A 21213-nucleotide genomic window follows, 5' to 3' on the forward strand; every position below is an offset into this window, starting at 1 on the left:
GCACTCACCATCATCCTAGTAGCCTCTGGGTAAGTTCAAGTAGGGTTAGCTCCCGAGCTTTCTTCTCCCCCAATCCTACTTTCTGGAGCCTCGCTCCTTCCGCTTTATTTTCTTCTTTTACTTGTGATGCCCGCAGGCGTCCCTCCTCCTCTTTCTCTTCTTCTTATCCCCCGGAGTCTGGTCGCCATTGGCTCCTCGTGGGCCAGGGCCCACCCTCCTTGTGGGGTAATTATTTCCAGCTGCCCCCGTTGCCTTAGCAACAGGGCCTCAATAGAGACCCTGTTACAATTGCCATAGTAGTCTATGAGGATTATATTAGATTAAGCCACTGATCTGGGCCTGACTAGGCCCCAACCATGTTTGGGGGGCCCCAACCATGTGTAGGGGGCCCCCACCTGAGGGGGACTCCTTTGGATGGGATCCCCGCTGCCTGATCATGCTGGGTGCGACATTTTCTGTAACCGGGAAGGGGTGCAGGATGCCTCCTTCCCTCCAACCCGCTCCTCCACCCACTTACCACCTTGGGGTCCCCTCAACCCTGCCTGCCTGCCTGCCTCCATGTCTCTCTCTTGACCTCCTACCATGCAGCCCTCCCTCCATGTATATGTACAGAAGGGACTTGGGGGCATAATTGTGAATTGGTGTTTTATGATATGCATGACTGTAGTGTAAATGGTATTTTAAATTGTATTGTATTGTGATTTCTCAATGGAATTGATTGCAATTCAATTTAGTGTGAAAGAAATGAAGAAGAAAGATGAGGAAGAAAAAATTATGATTTGTACTTGCTTCTACTTGATTTCATGGACCTGGGAGGCAGGAGGGCTCTGGGGTTGCAGAGGGGCCAGAGGAGGGGAGTGAATGTGGTTGCTTCCTTGGCTGGACACAAACAGGGCCCATATTTCAGATTGGTTGGCCTCTCCTCCAGGCACCTCTCAATAATATGTCTGGGGATAGCCATTTGATGCAAAATGTCTGGATAATCAGTCACACACATGTGGCTATGCATCCAGAGAAAGAGTACCTCTGGATGTGCAAATACCAAAAATTCATGGTATGTTTTCAAAAGACCAGGTGAGCAGGAAAAAAGAGAATATGTCAAGGCCTACTATGACAAGCAGGCCAACTATTGCAATGCTTACAGCATGCTCTCTGAAACATGAGCAGTTATTGCATCACACCTCCCAAAACAGTACAGCCTGCCTGCCCAGAAGCTCTTTTGCAGGCATTAACCCCAACCTTACCATATGCATTATAATGCATTTTAAAGACTTAATAAAGACTTGCTAAAAGCTAAAGGCTAAAGGCCTGAGTATGGTTGTTAATGTCTTTTTCTTATAAGATGTGTCTGACTGGACTGCACCCTAGCTAGCACTCTGACATGCTTAAGCGCCTGCAAGTCTTATGCAAGTTTTTCAAGTAATGTAATGCCCCCCCGCACACACACATAGCATTCCCACCACTGAGGCGGGTGCAGTTTCCAAAAAAAACCCCCAAACCTCCCAAAGAAAAAATGACACACCCATTATAATAGAACAAAACATTTTAATGAATTGCAAAAATAACTAAATTAACATTTATATAAAAAAATACAAAATGTAAGAAAAATACAAATGTCAAACAAAAAAATCAGGCAATTCACTTCTCTCTCCAACTCCTCACTGGCCTGTGGGCTCATGCTTGGTGAGTTCCACCCACAAAAGTTTTCTGCAAGGAGGAAGGAAAAGAGAAGAGGAAAAAAAAGACTTTACCAACCCCAGCCCCCCATGCGCACGCACACACAAGCACGCACACACACACACATTGGGTCGGTGGGACATATTATGTAAATATAACCTAGGAAGCTGCATAACCCAGATACCGCATCTAGCAAGCAGTGTTTTGGACTTGTGGCTCTGGAATGGAATGTGGTGCAAGTTCAAGTTGCAATAGTGAAGGAAGTAATGTAACCACTCACTCCCTCCCCCCAAAGTTTCAAAATAGTCAAGAAAAATTACCATTTTGTTGTAGCCATTAGGACCCATGGCCACTGCTACTGCACTGGCAGATGATGGGGTGTGAAGGGGTCACAGCACGTGCACGGTACTGGGGGAGGTGAGGCTGGAAGACAGGAGGGTACATGGGTGGTAGGGGTAGGACATAGGCAATAGGTGTGGGGGAAACACTCAAGAGGGGGTAAAAAAAAATGTTTTTGACCCTTTTTTTTTTAGTAATAAAATTGAAAAGTAATAAAAAAGACAGACAAAAAAGCAGACATGTCCCAACATGACCGTGGAGCAGGGAAGGGTGAAGAAGGAGGGAGGGATGAGGAGTAAGGAGTGAATAGAGGGTAGGCTCGGGGCTGCAAGGTGGTACCATGGGTTCTTTCTGACTCCCCTCTGGCAGAAAGGCAGGCAGCCTGGAGTCACAGGCTACAGACTAGGCAAAGATAGCTCAGTGATACAGCTATTGCCTGCCATGTAGGAGACCTGGGTTTGGTTTGGTTCCTAGCCAGGGCAGCAGAGGGTTGAGTTGCTTGCAAGATGGAATCCTTGCTGGGGAGTGGGTTCCCCTCAGATCTTTTACCCTGCCCCACTGGGGTGTCTATGTCTCAAATTTTATGGGATCTGGTCCTCATAATTTGGGGGACCTTGCTCCCCCATAAGTGGCTACCTCTTCCATAACACATAACACCTGCTAAATCCCTTCCATTGGACAGTGGGTGCCTCATATGTGTACCACCCAGGTTACATTTTCCACCCAGGTTACCCCTACCCTCCCAGCCCTGTTAGTCCCCCTCACTCCTGACCTGCCCCCTCAGCCCTGCCAAACCAAAAACCCAGTTCAACAAGTAATTTTAACTAGCCTGAGTCTTGAACTGCCTGACCCATAACAATTTGATCTTTTCAACAAAGTACATGTGAACACAAGGAACATTTCACAAAATTTGTATTTTTCATTAATCTGAACCTTGAACTGAATCACCAGTAAAAAAATTGCATAATTGTCCCCTGGAGTCTTGCTGAAGAATTGCAATAGAGAGTCAATGGATTTCCATGGATTTACAAATTAACCGAAGTGCCACCTGGTGATGCAATAGGTGCAAAACAGGAAAAATCATGTTTTTTGGGCATAAGTCAGATGCACATAAAAATTTAAAATGATAAAAATAACTCTCATGGAAGAAATTCTTTAGGTGAAACTAAAACAAGCAGGTGGTGGTTTAAAGTACCACAAAAAAAATCTAAAACAATAAAATCAGCTGATAACATGCATACAAAGATGCAATTTAGCTAGCTTAATGATGATTTTTGTCACATGGACACAGGAAAAATATAATGTGGAAACAAAAGTGTTGGCATGTGAACAAGCACCCCAGCTCTGCAATCATATCAGCCAACTCCCTCAGCACCCTTTATGGGCAATTGGCTTATATTCTTATACTCTTCCCAAGTTGTTTGTCCAAGCTTCCACTTCCGAAAACTTCCTTTTTGTATTTAAGCTCACCAAAGAGTATTTCCTAACTGTGGTATCCAGAACCAGAGGGGTTACTATCGTGAGCAATAAATATATGCTCTTGGAGACATCCAGGCAATTGTTCAGCAGTTAAGATTAGCTAATGCAAAGCTTGCAAGTTTGCAACCCACAAGTGCAATTTGTCTTTCACAATTTAACCAGTGTTGAAGCTAACTGTTTGCACTGATCATGAGACTGACTAGGTCTCAAAAATAAGTCAAACTACAAGTTTAGCTGATCTAACAGGTTTTTTAAAGGTCAGCCATAACAAGATCTGACCACCTAATATAATTAGCACATTCCTAGGAATCCAAGGAATAAGAAATCAAGGGCTTGAGCTTGGGCAGGTAATGCTAATTTCAAACCTCAAAGTAATGTTGTATAATTTGTTTATTGGGTGAACCTGAGTTTGGGCAGTAACTGTTCATGATAATTTCTAACACTTTTTGATCCCATAGGGTAACAGCTATAGGGCAAGATTGTCTAACAGATTAGCATAAGATAAGGCATAAAGGAACACGCATGTCAAGTGACCAGTTAGAAGGATGGGACAGAAGGACCATCGCTGTACCAAGCCTGGACCCCAGACTCCCAGTGTGAGTGAGGACCGGATCCTGACCAAGGGACCTTCCTGGTGACCCGTCGGACAGCATTGATCGGGGACGCCTGACTTCACTGGAACGTCTTGGCACGCACCTGGCATACAGGTACTGCCGATAAGTTGCCAACCCCAGGTGGGAGCTATTTGTCATTCTGTCTATTTGTGGTTATTATTCACTATTAGCTCTTTATTACTGTACTATCTGTTTTTCACATTAACCTTTCTGTTAACTGTTGTATGCTAAGCTATAAGTAAATTTGCCTTTACTTCACTCCTGACTCGCCTCGTCAATCCCGAACCCAGCAGCCTAACAGCTGATACACTCACAGCACCTAGCCGGCCTGTGACAGCTAAGCCAAGGCAGTTGCCTGCCATTTTTGTTACTCTTCCTGTACATCAAGATGGTTTATTCCTGTGCCCTCAGTAAGGTTTCTTTAAAATACAACCAGCTCTCCTGGACTCCATTCCACCTCACATTGGCCTCCAAGGGTATCCTGCCCATCAATTCCCTGACAAAGTCAAAGTCTGCTTTTCTGAAGTCCAGGGTCCATACTCTGCTGCTTTCCTTTCTTCCTTTTGTCAGGATCTGGAACTCAAAATCTCATGGTCACTATTGCCCAACTTGCCATCTACTTCTACATCCCTTATCAATTCATCCCTGTTTGTGAGCAGCAGGAGCATGTCCTCAAGAACGGCATGACTCCTACTTGGTCTCTTCAACACTTACACCAGGAAGTTGTCTCCAATGCTCTCCAAAAACTCCCTGGGTTGCCTATGAACTGCTGTATTGCCCTCCCACCAGATGTCAGGGTGATTGAAGCCCCCCATGAGAACCAGAACCTGTGATCAGGAAACTTCCACTACTTGTCTTTAGAAAGCCTCATCTATCTTATCCTCTTGGTCTGGTGGTCTATAGCAAACACCCACCATCAGATTACCATTATGGCAGTCCCCTCTAACCTTGACCCAGAGACTTTTAACAGGCCTATCTCTAGTTTCCTACTGGAGCTCTGAACAGTCATACAGTTCTTTTACATACAGAGCAACTCCTTCTCCTCTTTTCCCCTGCCTGTCCTTCCTGAACATTTTATACCCATTTATGACAGCTGTTCAGTCATGCAAGCTATCCCACCAAGTCTCTGTTATTCCGATCACATCATCGTTCCTTGACTGTGTAAGGACTCTCAATTCTTCCTGCTTTTTTCCCAGGCTCCATGCATTTGTGTACAGACACTTGAAGTAACTAATTGATTGCCCTACTTTGTCAGGAAGAATGGGGAGACCTCCCCTGTTGCCCCCTCCTCCTTGCGTTTCCTCCAGGTCTCCTGCTTCCCCACTTACCTCAGAGCTTTGGTCTCCATCCCCCAGTGCACCTAGTTTAAAGCCCTCCTCACTAGGTTAGTGAGCCTGTCTGCAAATATGCTCTTCCCTCTCTTTATCAGGTGGAACCTGTCTTTTCCTAGCAATCCTTCTTCTTGGAACAACATCTTATGGTCAAAGAAGCTGAATCCCCGGTGGTGACACCACCGGTGGAACCATGCATTGATCTGCAAGATGCATCCACTCCTGCCCAGGCCCTTTTTCTGGTCTGGAAGGATCAAGAACACCACCTGTGCCCCTGTCTCCTTTGCCCTTGTACCTAGTGCCCTGTAGTCACTCTTGATGTGCTCAGGGTCTCTCTTGGCAGTATCACTTGTGCCCATATGGGTGAGTAGCATGGGTTAGTAGTCAGAGGGCCAAATGAGTCTTGGTAATCCTTCTGTGACATCTTGGATCTGGGCTCTGGGCAATCAGCAGACCTCCCAGGACAACAGGTCAGGCCAGCAGGTGGATCTTTCTATACCCTGCAGATGGGAGTCTCCAACCACCTATAGTATTTGTTTTCAATGCATTTATGTTGTAATGATGTGTACCTCCATTTCCCTAACTAGCTGGTATAAGGGAAAGGAAGGGCTATAAGGATCCTGACTAGGTACCAAGGCTGTCTACCTGCAGGATGAGAGAGGATGAACCACCAGTAAAAAATGATTTCAAAAGGAAGCTCCAGGTGTTGCCCTGTGGGGTCAGGCCAATGCTCAGGATCTCAATATCGTACTGTAAGACAGGAGGGTGTAGTGTACAGTTGCACATACATACACACAAAAATCAATTTGGTGCACATACACATTCTAGGTGCATATACCACCACCAGGCACACCCTACCAACTCAGGCACATACATATCCAAAATTACCAGCCTAGGCACATGCATACCTATCACCAATGCAAGCACATACACACTCTAATGATAATGATGTGAAATCATACACAATATACACATACATACACAGGTTAAACACTGACTCACGTGACAGTGTACATGTGTGTGGGTGCCTGTAGTGCCTATGCTTGGGGTGCTTGGTAGCTAAAGAGCAAGTGGCAGAGATCAGGGGAAAAGGCAGTGGAGATGGAGCAATAACAGTGGCAGAGATCGGGGGAAAGGCAGTGGAGATGAGGCAGTAGCAAAGAAACAGTGGTTTGCAAGCAGAGAGGAGCTCAGGATGGCTGGAGCCACAGGAGCATGGGACAGGTGTTGGAGGTGGTGGTGAGCCAGAAGCAGGAGCGGGAGAAATGAACCAGAAGTTAGAGGGGTGATGAGCAGAGATTGGAGCAGGGCCAGAACCGCAGTAAAGCAAAACCCAACTCAGGGTTCCAAATAACAGTTTTATTAAATGAACACTGTACTGTATAGCTTGGTTCCCACACACACACACACACACACACACACACACACACACACACACACACGCTCACTCAATGGTAGCAGGAGAAAGAGACCCAGTGGAAGGGTTGGAGTCCAGGTAGGGAAGAGAAGCAGAGTCCAAATCCTTGGTTGAAGAGAGGATGGGGCTACCTATCCAGCCTGGAGAGGGGTCTTTGTCCAGCAGGTGTTGTCCAGAAAGGGTTGCCAGCAAGGCCTCTGAGTGGCTAGGTGGTGTGGCGTGGTGCTGGTCCAGACAAAGAGGGTGTCCCACTGAGTCTGTCTTCACTGCCTACTTTTATAGAGTCAAACTTCCCGTGACCCTAGGGGCATGCCCAGACAAGAGAGTCAGCCCCTGGTGTACTGAGCATGTGCACTCCTAGGTAAGAACATGCGTTTCAGGTGTCTGTAATGGTGAGTTGACTGATTTCTGCAGCAGTCTTTGTCTTTCAGATCTTGAGCCAGGGACGATCAATGCAGAGTGATGGTTGTGTTATCAAGTTGATGGTTTGGTCATTCAGAGGGAGCCATTTTTAGACCTAGTGCCCTGGTCTCTCAAGCATGCTTATTCATTCAGGAACCAGTTTACATGGGGGGGATAGGTATGAGTCACACAGTTGCAACATCTTACACAACAGGGCATGGGAACAAGATGGGAATCTAACACGCAAAATGGTACTTGACATCACTCATGCCAACCCACATTGCAGGCCTAAATCATACAAAGTTAATATAAAACAATAATAATCAATGCATAAATGATAGGACTATAATATAAAAGAATAAAAATCAATACAAATAGAACAGAACACTATTTACAATATAAGAAGCTTATTACAATAGTAGCATACATAGTAGCTGAGGAAGATTAAGCATGAACGTGGGCAGAGCAGTCAAGAAAGAGGTTGTGAGCTCTGAGCTGGTAGTCTGAAGAGAATGAACAGCTGAGGGGCTTTGGGACTGTGGGGACTGAAGAGAGAGAGAAAGCACAGCTGAGCTAAATTTGCATGATCAGGGTTGTGTGGGATAGACTGAGGAGTGAGGGACAACTTAATCCTTTGGAGCAGGTCAGAGAAACTCTTTTGCTGATTTGAATGTTGAGATGTGCTTCTATCTATCAAATGGCACAATACCTCCAACAGAAGCTGCACTGGAAAACAGCTCCCTGAGGCAGGACCACAGAAAACAAGGGAGGATCAGGAATCAAAAGGCCAAGATCTCCCAGTTGGAAGGAGTCAGGGAGTCCCATTCCTGCTCCCTCCATGCCCCTCCCCATCCCCATCCCCCTCACTCCAATTCTTCTTGAGAAGCCATCCCTGAGCTGGCTTCAGGGGATAGTCAGAGGGGTCCTACAAGGCCAAAGGTCCTGTCTTTTTAATGCATGGCTTTTTGCAAAACTGCAACAGAAAATCATAAAGCCATGGATCTTAAGGCCAGAAATAGCCATTGTAATGATGTGGTCAGACCTCCTGTGTTACAGGGGCCATAAACTGTCCTTAAGTGATTAATACCTCTAGCGTGGTAATTTGTTGTTAAATGAGAACATAGAGCAAAGAAGGCAAAGACAACAAATCCTGATTTAAATAGTCTTTCTCAGTGCTTCGTGAACTGCTTCAATGGCTAATTATTTCTGCTGGTAAAAATCTGCATTTTATTCCCTTTTTAACTTTTCTGTCTTTTACTTCCAGCAAGTGAGTCTCATTGTGCCTTTGCTGAATAGAAGGGCCCTGAAATACCTGATATTTTGCTCTGTGCAGATATTTATACATCATGTCACCAACTTCCCTCTTCATTTACCATTTTTGATAGCATCAGTGTTCTAGTGAGTTGTCAGCAATATGTAACATTGCCCTAAATAAGTATTTTGTCCCTGTTCCTCAGCTGCATTACCAAAGGTGTATAAGTGAAGTACTATTGCATTATGGTAAAGGTCCTTTTAAAACTGTGGATTAAGTTGACTTCTGGCTCCTCTCTTTTGAGACTATAAGAGCCAGGAGGCTGGGCATCTGAAAAAGCAGGAGCTCCTAATCTGGGGAGTTTTGCTGAACAGCTTAGTGAAAGGAAAAGGATTCACCTGCCAGAGACTTGTGAGAGGTCATGTTTGAGAGAACCAGTAGGAGGAGACTGAAACTCCAGAACAGTCACAGAGGTGACAGCTTCCAGAGGGACTAAGGTGGGAAGTGGGTTACATGGATCTGTGAATGGAGCATGGCTTGTGGAGCTATTAACAGAGCCTTTTAAGCCTGTAGACACAGATGTAGTAGAGTGGGCCTGGGGCTCAATCTTACCCAGCATGACAAAAGCTGTGGATACCACTGACCAGCACAGCATGTCTGATTCTTGCTGTACTTAAGCTCTACACAACAAAATACTACTCAAAAGAGACTCTTGCTACAGAAGGGAATGAAAAATAATCTTTTTATGACTTTGTCACCCCCCCACAAAAAAAAAATCTCAGAACAAAAGATCTGTTTCCCAGGGGGAGAAATATTTGGAAGAAAGATTGTAACACAAAACCTTTCACTTTCATCCTTTTCCTCCTCCACCCCCACCTTCTTTTGGCCCTAATGGAATATAAACCTTTCACCCCCCCAAAACACTTTAGTGACCCCCCCAAATAATAAGGGCTTTCAGGTGCTCTGTAAACACAGTTACTTATCATTTATAGATAAATAAGTGACTTGCCACCTGAAGAGTAAGTTACGTCTCATAAAGACTGCACCCGTCAGGCCTCGATCATTTGGTCCTGTGCCGCTCGGCTCTGGATATGTAGGCTGTTCTTCAGTCCGTCCCTCTGGTCTCAGGAGATTGATGTTTCTCCCCGGGGCAGTCTTATCCCCAATCCCGCCTGCCACAACTTTGATGACTCTTTCAGTGGTGGGGTCCGACTACTGGGGCTTGTCTGCATCCAAGGCCTTAGGGCAGAAGTCTTCTGCAAGGCTCCAACCTCCCCTGTACCTCGCCCTGAACCCAGCCACGACGGAGTGCAGATGTCCTTCGCGGCCTGCCCTCCCCTGCAGGTATCCTAGTTTCCCCCAGAACTATGCACCAGGCCTTGCCTGAAACCCAAGCTACCCGTTATGGGCCCCCCAACCACCTTGGTCCTCTACCTGGCGGAGCCTTCCTCCCTACCAGGAGAGCACTAAGGCTTTATGTCGCCCTCTGTCCAGCCTTTCCAAAGGCGGAAAACAAAAACAAAAACTAATAGAAAAGACTATCTACAACACCCATGACCTTCTAACTACTACCATCGGGCAGCTCGGTGCAAATGTGCCCTAATTAGCCCTGACCCACAACTGGCCGTTCCCCTAGTGCCACCTTCTTCCCCTTTTATCAAAGAGTGCTCTACAAATTAAGCAGACCCTTGATGTCCTTTCTGGCTCGGGCTATTGTCTATCCTCAGAAGGGCTACTTTAGGTCCTTGGTTCTATTTTCCAGCAGCCTCTGTTGCTGTTGCAGCCTTCCGCCTCCCACTTAGGATAGTCCCTGGAGCCAAATTACACTTGTATTGGTCCCTCTTGACTTGGTACCTCGAGTCCCTTCAATCTCTCTTCTTCTTTATGGCCCACCCTGGGTACCCCACTCGCCTGTCTGGTCTCTGGAGCCTCTCCCAGGAGTCCTGCATCGGGATGCAGCTTGGCTGCTTCTTTCTTCCTTAGCCTGTCGCTGGTGTCTCTCTCCTGGAGACCTCTGAGGCAGCCTTCTGCCCGTGCGAGGCGTTCCTGCTCTCTCTCTTCAGGGAGGGGTCCTGGGAGTACTTCCCCTGTTGTCCTTCTCACCGCCCTCCTTCCTTCTGCCTCACTCGCCATGCTTCTTATTTCCCCATGCCGGCTCTCCTTCCCCTTCTCTCCAACTGGCTGCAATTTCAAAAAGATGCGGCTAACAAGCCGCGTGGGTTGCGCCACCGCTTCTGGTCCCGCCATGGTTCCAGTTGCAGGTAAGGGGTTTTCCCCTCACTCTTCCTTTCATTACGACTCCCCTGGGGTGTGCTGGCCCCCAGGGGTCCCCCTTGACCTCTCGGGGTCCATCCCTTGTGTTTTCCCCGTGACAAAGACTGATTAACTTTGCAAAAATAAACTTTTATGATACCTTCGGAAATGAAGATGAATGAAAATATTATCATCAGTTTACCTCCTTTTGTGTTTGCTGTTATATAAGGATCTAACTGGCAGTTCTGTATCTGTGCCATACAGAAACAAAAAAGTGAATGCAAAACACCTGGCACAAAGAACCAAGTCTGTCAGATTATAATATACCTGTTCTTTCTCTTTTAAAACAAATGCATGCTGTGCTCTCCCTCTCCATTCTCGCCAAAAGAAAGATTAAAGCAACTTAAGGAATCAAAGCAAAGAATATTGGACCAAATTCTCTGCTGATAAAGAGTTGAGCTTCAGGTTTTTTTCTATTAATTTACACTAGCAATGGACCTGTCAGTAAAGCGTATGAAGATGGGAGAATATTGTGCAGCTATTAAGTTTGTTACCACCAGAGGGCCATGTAGTACTATACTAAGTGAAGAAAAAGTGACCATTTGATAATGCCTATCAGCAGCAAATAGTTTTAGTAAGCTTAACAAGCCAAACACCTTCCTGATAAGATTATTTAGGCAGAGTGTTTCAAAAGAACGACTAAACAACTCAATACAAATTAGAAGAAAAAAATCTCAGAAGTGTTGCAAGACTACTTGCATTGAATCCAGCAGAAATGGACACATTTCTGAAAGGATTTTAGTTCTACAGGCTAGTCTCCCTACACTTAGGCCACATCTATGTGAGATGCTAACTGCACAGTAGTGTATCACAGCACAAATTGTGGTAATACGCTACTGCGCAGTATTATTAGGCTAATGTACTGTAGTGTCACTAAAAATGTATTTGCCAGCACAAACGATCAACACACTTCTTTTTTGAAAGTGAGGATTTTTTAAATTTACCAGTTAATAGTATTTCTATATGGAGTCTATGGAAACAGTGTTTATTGGAAATGAAAGGTATGGACTTCATGAGACTGAAATTGTGAGTGCTGAAGAGAAATATATGCATCAGAATCAGTGACATGGCGAAGTCCTAGGAGAGGTCCTTCAAGTTAAATTTACATGCCTACAAAAAAAAGGCTAAGCCCAGGTCCACACCATCATTTATCTGAAATGCCTCCAGCTTCCCATGCAGGAAAAAGGCCGATCAGAAATGTCACTGAATTCAGTTTGAACACGTGAATGAAAGGATGGTATGAAGAGATTAAAGAGGTAAATTTTGAATTTTTTTGAAACTGGGAATTTTTCTGCTAAAGGAGGGACTAACATGAAACAGAAAAATGAATTTGAAAATATTTATCAAATGTGGTTCTTACTGGACAGAGTGCCCTTCAAGGGTAGTTTTAATTCCCACAAGGATTTTACAAGAGGCTTGCTGGAGGCTGCTGTAGTGTCATATTAATACAAAATGTTCCTGTGTACATTGGGTCTCTTTTGTGCTTAAGAGGCCATGCTAGCTGCCATTTCTTCTTCCCAGCAGAGCAGAAGCTGGAGCTATTTCCTATCACAGTAAATTGTTCTTCTGGTGATCTCTACCTGCCAGGTTATAGGCCAAATAAGGCCAGAGTGTTCAGATGGTCTGTGGTTTATGCAAATGATGCATGAGGGTTTGGGGAATTCAGCATACTGCTTGCTGAGCTCTTCTAAGACCATACCTCTAACAAAATACTCTTTGCCCTTCCTTTAGGGATCTCAGAAAAAAACCCATCCATACACTGTGTTCCCAAAGCCCAGTGCTCTAATACATGACATTTCAGTATAGATAGCTAAATAGCAATGTATAAACATAAAAGGTAAAGTGAAGCTTTTTATTTTCTGAAAAACAGAAGTTAAAACAGCCTGGCAACAAGCAGAATGGTAAACGATATAGCTGGGTTGATGCCACCATTGAGAAACATGTCCAATTTAAAGATAGAAAGTAGCAGCCTATGTACTGTCTCCTCTCTGTCCTGTGGAGGCATGAGAAGCTCAATATTTGCCCTTTAAGTTACATGCATCTTCACTGTTAAAAGCTTGACATGTCTGTTTCTATTTTCAGAAAATAGTGCTTACATGTTGGTGAAGGTAGACTAAGATACTCTCCATTCTAACTTACCACTTTCACTTGCAAAAATTTATTCAAACTTTCCACCTGTTTCTGCTACTAGAGGTGATTTGCCATAAGTTTGAGCACAGCAATCTAATCAATTTTTGAGTTATGTGAAAACAGGAAAAATGGCATTAGTGATGCTGTGATGGAGAGCTTTTTACATGAATACGATTCAAAAATAGCTAAAATGGGTACCTTTCAAGTTTAATTTCTTTTAAATTCTTCTTTCATTTTTTGGATAAGTCAGATTTGAAAACTGATCTAATCTGATTTGCAAATTCTAAAAATGTAACATTTTTCATATGTATTACACATTTCGCATTTTCTTCAGGGTGACATTACATTAGAGTTAACAGGTACTAATTCTAAGGAATGTTAGTCTGGGTTAAGATAAACAACTGATATTGATCAGTCACATGTTCAGGAAGGTTTAGTCTTTGTGTGACAGATAAATTACTGATTTTTGGCTATGACCTTTAGGGACCTCACATAGTCTCAGGATCAAAAGACCTAATTCCTTTCTCTTTCCAATCCAGCCTGAGCAGAAAATGCACTGTTTCATTCTTAGTTTGATCTCATAAAATCAGCCACTTCAGGGAGTAGGTCTGGGTTTTAGGCCCAAATTCTCTGTTTTTACAAAGTGGCAGAGCCACAATGAAAGCCAGATTTCCAAAGGAACACAGTGCTACTGTTTTCAAATGCTTTGGTTAGTTTGGGGGTTCAAAAACTCCCCACTCTAGACCTCCCATAGTGACACTTTTTAAAATATTTCTAAATCAATAGAACTATACCAATAATTTGACCCATTATATTTTCCATTCTATTAATACTTACGCAGACAAAGAAAAAAATGATTGTAGGTACTCCATAAGCATTAATGAGTTATTTTAGCCATATCTGTCCTCTGTGCTAAAAGCAGTTTCATATAGCTCAGTGTGAATGGCAAAGCTCCTTTTTAATGCATAGACTAGGTACAGATGTTCAAGAAGCCCAAGGCAGAATCAATCTAAGTTACACCGGGGGCATCTAAAGATGCACTTTACTGCAGTTGCTTAATTAGCTCCACAATAAAGCTATATCATTTACTATCACTGTCTACACATGTGGAGCTATCAGGACAGAGTAAATTAATTAACTCCACCATAGGTTAGTATTGTCCCACACAAGTACTATCCTACAGGGGAGTTGAGACTGGACCCTAAAAGGTATATGAACCCATATATCTATACCTCAGGAACTAGGCATGTTAGCAAAATGTCAGCAGCTATTTAGATTGAGTATTGTAGTATTCAAACAGTTCAGTTATGGCTACTGTAGAAGGTAGAAAAAGTAGATCCTCCAATGTTATTTTAACAAACCTTTTTAAATCTCAGTGCAACTGGCATCAAACCTAAAATTTCAGCTATTTGGCTAAAATGAAAGCCTCACCTCACCTCTATGGCATGGCCCTTTTTTTGCTTGGACTCTATTAATAATGTCCAATTTAAACAAATATTCAGAAAATGTGTGATAGTAGAACTGATCAGTTAAAACATACTGAACATTTTCTCCACCAGATTGGAGGAAATTCTTTTATTTAAAAGCTTCTTTTGCAACACATCTTGACTCCTCCATCATTCCCAGTGCATTTTATGTGTAGAACTCCTAGAAAACAGTGTCTACTGGAACACCTCTTCTAACAGAGCTGGAGAACTGATCTTTTATTTTGCCATTACTATTTTGTTCTCTACATATTTAACTTGCAGATTTACTGTGGTAGCCAGAACCAGAGGGTTTACTATCATGAGCAATAAATATATGTTCCTGGAGGCATTCAGCAATTGTCTAAGCAGTTAAGATTATTAGCTAATGAAAAGCCTGTAAGTTTACAACCTGCAAGTGGAACTTGTCCGTCACAGTTTATCCAGAGTGTTGAATCTAACTGTTTGCACTGATCATGGGACCACTGAGCCCCCAAAATAAGCAGATCTACAAGATCAGATTAGCTGATCTAACAGGTTTTTTTAAAGGTCAAACCATAACAAGATCTGACCACATTCCAAGGAATTTATGAATGAGAAACTAAGGGCAAAGTAATGCTAATTTCAAAACCTCAAAGTAATGTGGTGCAATCTGCTTATTGGGTGAACCCAAGTTCAGGTGGTAACCTTTCTTGATAATTTCTAAAACTTTTTGATCCCATAGGGTAACAGCTATAGGGCAAGATTATGAGTGGCTCTAAAGCCAACAGATTAGCATAAGATAAAGCATAAAGGAACGCGCATGTCAAGTGACCAGTTAGAAGGACGGGACAGAAGGACCATCGCTGTACCAAGCCTGGATCCTGGACTCCCAGTGCAAGTGAAGGCTGGATCCTGACCAAGCACCTTCCCAGCGACCCCTCAGACAGCATGGATAGGGGACGCTGGAACAACTTGGTGTGCACCTGGTATAGAGGGACTACTGATAAATTGCCAACCCCATCTGGGAACTCTTTGTCATTCTGTCTATCTGTTGTTATCATTCACTATTAGCTCTTTATTACTGTACCATGTTTTCACATTAGCTTTTCTGTTAACTGTGTAACAGGGGACCTGCTCAAGGCCGATCTCAGAGCAGCCTGCCTACCTGTTCTTGGGCTAACTGCCCACTTTCTCGCCCACCAGACCTTAATCTTAATAATTAATAAATGTATATTAAGCAGGAGCCTGTCCATTTTCTGCCCTGCTGCCAGGAGGCGCTATCTGCAGCTCCATTCCTTCCCTTCACTGCAGCCCAAGCCTCGCAGATGACCTTGTGATGTTTTCATACACACCAGTCCCACATGATGGGCCCCAGAATCCTGCTGTAGGACCCCACCTGGGTTCCTCCCTTCAGGCAGACACTGCCGCTGTCATACCAGACCACATATCACCCTGTCATCAGTTCCATTTCAGGTGTGATCCCCTCACTGGGACCTTCAGCTCACACTAGCCCCAGTCCACCTCTAGGCCAGTCAGGACCCCAGGCCTCTGGCTCTTGGGCGTCCCTCTCAGAGGGTGTCCTTGCCCTTCTGACCCTCCTGGTACTTGTCCCTGCCTGGGCCAGTTAGGGGAAGCTCTGGCAGGCCTTGATGTATGACCCATACACTTTTCCTGGGGTCCCCTTCTCTGGTTCCTCCTTCATGTATGTGGGGGCTGGGGTACCTCACACCACGACTGGTGCCTCAGGGTCTCACTCCACCCCTGGGCCGCAGGTCGTGGTGCTATTATAGATGTTATCTTTGGCCTACACTCTGCCTCCCAATGGTGGAGGACTTATCAGAGACAGGACTCAGCTCTTGCTCTCTCTGGCTGAGCCCCCATTCTGCCTTCACAGGGCTCCATAGTGCTCTCTCCCTGGGGCTCCTCAGTGCTGCCACACTCTCAACGGGGGCTTGGGTGTTATATTCAATCCAAACTCTGCCTTGCAACATTGGAGGACTTACTGGGGTCAGGACTCAGCTCCCTCTCTGGCTGAGCCTCTGTTCTTCCCTCACACTGAGGGCTGGCTCACTGCTCGCACTGCTCCCCCTCACACTGGGGGCTGGCTCACTGCTCGCGCTGCCCCCTCTACTCAGGGTCTCAGGGCTTCCCTCCTTGGCGAGTGGGGCTCAGGTGGCCATAGCAGTGCCTGGCCCCAACTCTCCAGCTCAGGGTCTCAAATTCCTGCAGGGCTGAGGTGGTCTTAGCCACACCTGGCTTCCAACTCTCCACTCTCCTCCTCAAGGCTTGCACCCCCACCACTACCTCTGGTGGAATGCAACCCCCATGACTACCTCCAATGGAACACAACCCACCCAAAGGTGAGGGCTAGGGGTTACAGTGCCCCTACCCACCTTTCACTGGGGTGATCACTGGCATTTTCTAGGGGCTCCTGTGCCACTGGGAGCCCTACCAGGCCACCCACTCCCAGCAGGGTATAGTTTCAAGTCATACCCAGGGCTGAGAGCCTCCTACTAACCCCTACGCTCTTCCTTTACCTCCAGATGAAACTCCGCAGCCCTCTGGCCATGTAATGAAACTCCAACAGCCCAACTTCCTTGTTTATATAGGCAGCCCTAAACCTAAAATGGCTGCCCTCATTAGGCATCTGGAAGTTGCCAGCTTCAAGGCCTTAAACTGGCAGCACAGACAGTGCCCTGCCACAATGCTAAGCTATAAGTAAATTTGCCTTTACTTCACTCCCGACTTGCTTTCTCAATCCCGGATCCAGCAGCCTAACAGCTGATACACTCACAGGTCCTAGCCGGCCTCTGACAATTTACCCAGTGCTGAATCCAGGCATGGGGCAGAGGGCTCCACCCTCTCCCCTCCCCTCCACACACACACACGCACGCGCGCGCGCGCGCACACACACACACACACACACACTGTGGTTGTGTCTACATGTTCAGTGCACTCAAAGCTTACTGCCTGGTCAGTGTAGACACCTGCTTGAGTTCTGTGTGAGAAGTAATCTAGCTGGAGCCCCTGTTTCCACATGACTCTGGAGCCCACTCGGTGAACACTGTTGGTATTTGCCTTTCCTCTCCCTTCCCCCTGAACTCAACAGCAAGGGAAATAGCCCAGCTCATCTCCTGGCCTCCAGATCTGCAAGAAAGCAGGAAACCAGCCAGACACTGCACTGACCTCACATACTACACAGTCAAAGGGGGACGTGACTGCCCCTTCATTTACCCTATTTTATAGACAAGATGCAGACACATAAATTAGACTTGGAGCTGTTGTTTCTACTCCCAGAAACTTAAGGGTGGGCTGGATAAGGAATTTTAGTATGGTGTATTCTTCACAGATTCACAGAAATTTAGGGCTGGAAGGGACCTCATGAGATCATTGAACAACCCCCCTTTATTGGGCAAGAAAGACTACTGGGGTCAGGTCAAGTAAACCCAGCAAGGTGTGTGTCCTGTCTACCTTTTGAAGATCTCCAGGGTAGGTGCCTGCTTCACCCCCACTGGGAGTCTATTTCAGAGTCTGGTCACATGAACCACAAATAAGTTTTTCCTTATATCCAGTCTGAAACTTTCTTCAAGGAGTTTATGACGGTTGCTCCTGGTTTTCCCCTGGGGCGCTTTGTTAAATAGTTGGGCACCTAGCCCCTGATACTCTGCTCTGATATATTTGTAAGCTGCCACAAAATCCCCCCCAAGTCTTCTCTTTTTTAGACTGAACAGTCCCATATCTGTCAGCCTTTCTTCTTATGGCTTGCTCTTCAGGCCTCCACATCCTTCTTGAAGTGTGGCACCCAGAACTGGACACAGTATTCTAGCTGCAGCCTCATCAATGCTGAGAAGAGTGAGAAAAGAAGGGCAATTTGCAAAATTCATATTGAGTTGTAGGTTCTGATGTTTTGGTTCAAGCCTGTAGATCTAAAAATAAACAGCCCAATTAAAAGAAAGCCATGAAGGATTTACCATACTCTCTCCTTATAAATGTGAAATGTGTTAACTGGAAGCAGTTTGAAGCATCTTTATGTTATATGTATGTCCATCATTTAGCACCGATCATGACAAAGATCTAGTCATTATGATTATGATGATAATAATTTTGGGGAGTGTCACAAATTTTATCTTTCTACTTTAAAGTATCCCTATACTTTAATGGTCAAAGTTTCACCATTAGGTGGCACCAAATCATATTTCAATATGCAACATGAATGAAATATAGAATTAATTAAAACTAGAATAATCTTAAATCAGAGGTAGCCCTTAAATAAAATTACAGTGGTCTACTTCGTCTTTACTTCAGTTACAAACTTTCATTTTAGAAAGCTTATCAGAGTAAAAATTAAATAGCTTTTTTTTTGTAGATGTCCTATCTATTCCTAATCAAACACGTAATATATTTAACTCTTCCAGTATTTCACTATACAGTTTACAAAGCAATTAATCTCTTTTAAGTTTAGCTTTTTTCAGTTAGGCAAACCAAACTGTCTATCCCTGCCTAGACGATTCCAAATGTAGTCTAATAAAAACAAGAAAAAAAAGTCCCTGTGCACATGTGGTACACTTCCAATCAGGTCTATGAATAATTTACCAGTTAATGACTTTTTTCTTTTTTGTTGTTTATGAAATAATACTCTTAACTAAGGCAAAACTTAAGCAATAGCCATGTGTTTTCTCTCGAATTTCAGCTAGAGAAATGACCTGAAAATTGCTGTTGCAAGAGCTTCTAAAACTTATTGCTAAGTACAGGGAATTTGCTAACTTCTTGTGTTGGATCCAAAAGCTTCCAATTATCAACAAAAGATGGCATACCAGCCCAATTACTCCTGATATAGTCCAGTCAAGAGAAATTCCAAGTAACCATAATTGTGTGGGTGTGTATGGTTTGAAATAACAGGAATCACTGAAAATTTAGTGTAAATAAAAATGTAGACCATTTACATATCACATACAGACAAATATGTCCCACTGTGCTGAGTGTGCTTTCAACAGGAAGCAGGATTTTTCGGCATCCTACCAACACTGATTTCAAGCCATCATAAACTATTAGAGGTCCGCTTACTTTCCAGCATTACAGAAAACTTCTGTAATGGCTTATTTATTTCATTTGTTAACAGAGTAGAACAAAAATATGCGCTTTTTACATAAGATAATAAAAACATACCAACTTATTTTCAGTTAGGTTTTTTTAATGATTAATTACAGATGGCTTTTGAAGAAAACATTCTTGTGGGGCTGGATAAACATGAGGCTACAATGCATAGATATTCTGACATTAGGATGCTATACACAGTAATGAACTAACTAAGCAATTGGGCTAGATCCTGTGTTCTTATAGACAGGAGTAACTAAACCCAGAGTCTGGATATGTGTCAATGTATTTTAGAATTCAGATGCTGCTTCAGGCAAAGTACCTCTAATTATTTACGTTAACAGTAAGAAATGGAAAAACAATAATTGCAGCAATGAACCTGAATTCATGGAGCCACTGTTTTAAAAGGCAGGAGAGACATTTTTTTAACCTTTATTTCAAATTCAGACATAAAAAACACAGGGGTATTGTATTCCCTTAAGAACTTATGTTAAACTGAGCCAAAGTTTATTTTCACTTACATTTTATCTGTACATTGGTTTTTGGTCAATGTGTGGTATATTTTTTAGTAAAGATTTTCTTGACTAAAGAATTTGTTGTGATTTTTTGGTTGTATGGAACCTAACCATCTCCCAAGGAGAATATAAAAATTTCTCTATATTTATCTTTTCCTGCATTGCTACTCAGTTAACATGTGGAAAAACTATTACTTAGTTCTTTTTGCATTTAGGTTCCATCAATTGTAAATGTAAACCAGCTAATTATTCATGTTCAGTCCAACTAATAAAATGCTTGCCATGATTCTTAAAGCATGATCCCCAATGAGCCACATTCCACAGATTTTGCTTTAGTGGAGCAAAACTCTGTTACTACGTTAGAGACCTCCGAGTTGACTCAGTAGCAGTTCTGCCTAAATCAGGATTGCAGGAATATATCCTTTCTCAGATTGAGTTCAGTGTCACAGAGGTCAATCAGTGACAAAATTCCTTGAGAGTCTTGGAGCCAGAGGTGTTAAGATCAAGTTTGCAGCCCTGGGCAAACCTTTCCTGGGGAAGCAGCGGTGTCTTGTGTCAGAAAATAAAAGGAGCAGAAGGGCAATGGGGAAGGACAGTCTTATCTGTGACAGGGACTGCCTGCCATGTCCCTGCACCCAGTTCCTATAGCCAGGTGGTGTGGGACTGCTCCTAACACAGCAAATATCCCAGGAGAAGGATGATGTAATTCTGGTGCCCCTCTAAGTTGGCACCTAGGACTGGTGTTCCTTTTACTTCCCCTTCCCCCCCAGTTACACTACTGCCAGGAACATCTACCTTTTTGAGATATTGCATAGATTTCTTAGATTTCATAGACATTAGGGCTGAAAGGGACCTTGAAAGATCATCGAGTCCAGCCCCCTGCCCGAAAGCCAGGAAGTCAGCTGGGGTCATATGATCCCAGCAAGATAAACATCAAATTTCCTCTTGAAGGTGTTCAGTGTAGGTGCTTGAACCACCTCTGATGGCAGGCTTTTCCAGACCTTGGGGGCTCAGACACTAAAGAAATTCTTACTTATGTCCAGCCTGAAACAGTCTTGCAGGAGTTTATAACCATTCGACCTTGTAATCCCTTGGGGCGCTCTGGTGAACAAGCATTCCTCCAGATACTGGTGGTCACCCTGATAAACTTATAGGTGGCCATCAGATCACCCCTGAGCCTGTGCTTTTCCAGGCTAAAGAGCCCC

At 44.1% G+C, this 21213-nt stretch overlaps 1 long non-coding RNA gene across 1 annotated transcript; it reads right to left on the minus strand.

The window, feature by feature from the left end:
• Positions 1–4146: 4146 nt before the first annotated feature.
• Positions 4147–15488, minus strand: LOC109323890. Its single transcript, XR_002104771.1, has 3 exons — positions 15361–15488; positions 15105–15108; positions 4147–4165 (listed from the first exon to the last, which is right to left on the minus strand). It is a non-coding gene; the product is annotated as an uncharacterized LOC109323890 (long non-coding RNA).
• Positions 15489–21213: the final 5725 nt, after the last annotated feature.

The sequence above is a fragment of the Crocodylus porosus genome, unplaced genomic scaffold (genome assembly GCF_001723895.1).
Source record: "Crocodylus porosus isolate Cpor-Errol unplaced genomic scaffold, CroPor_comp1, whole genome shotgun sequence".
NCBI classification, from domain to species: domain Eukaryota; kingdom Metazoa; phylum Chordata; order Crocodylia; family Crocodylidae; genus Crocodylus; species Crocodylus porosus.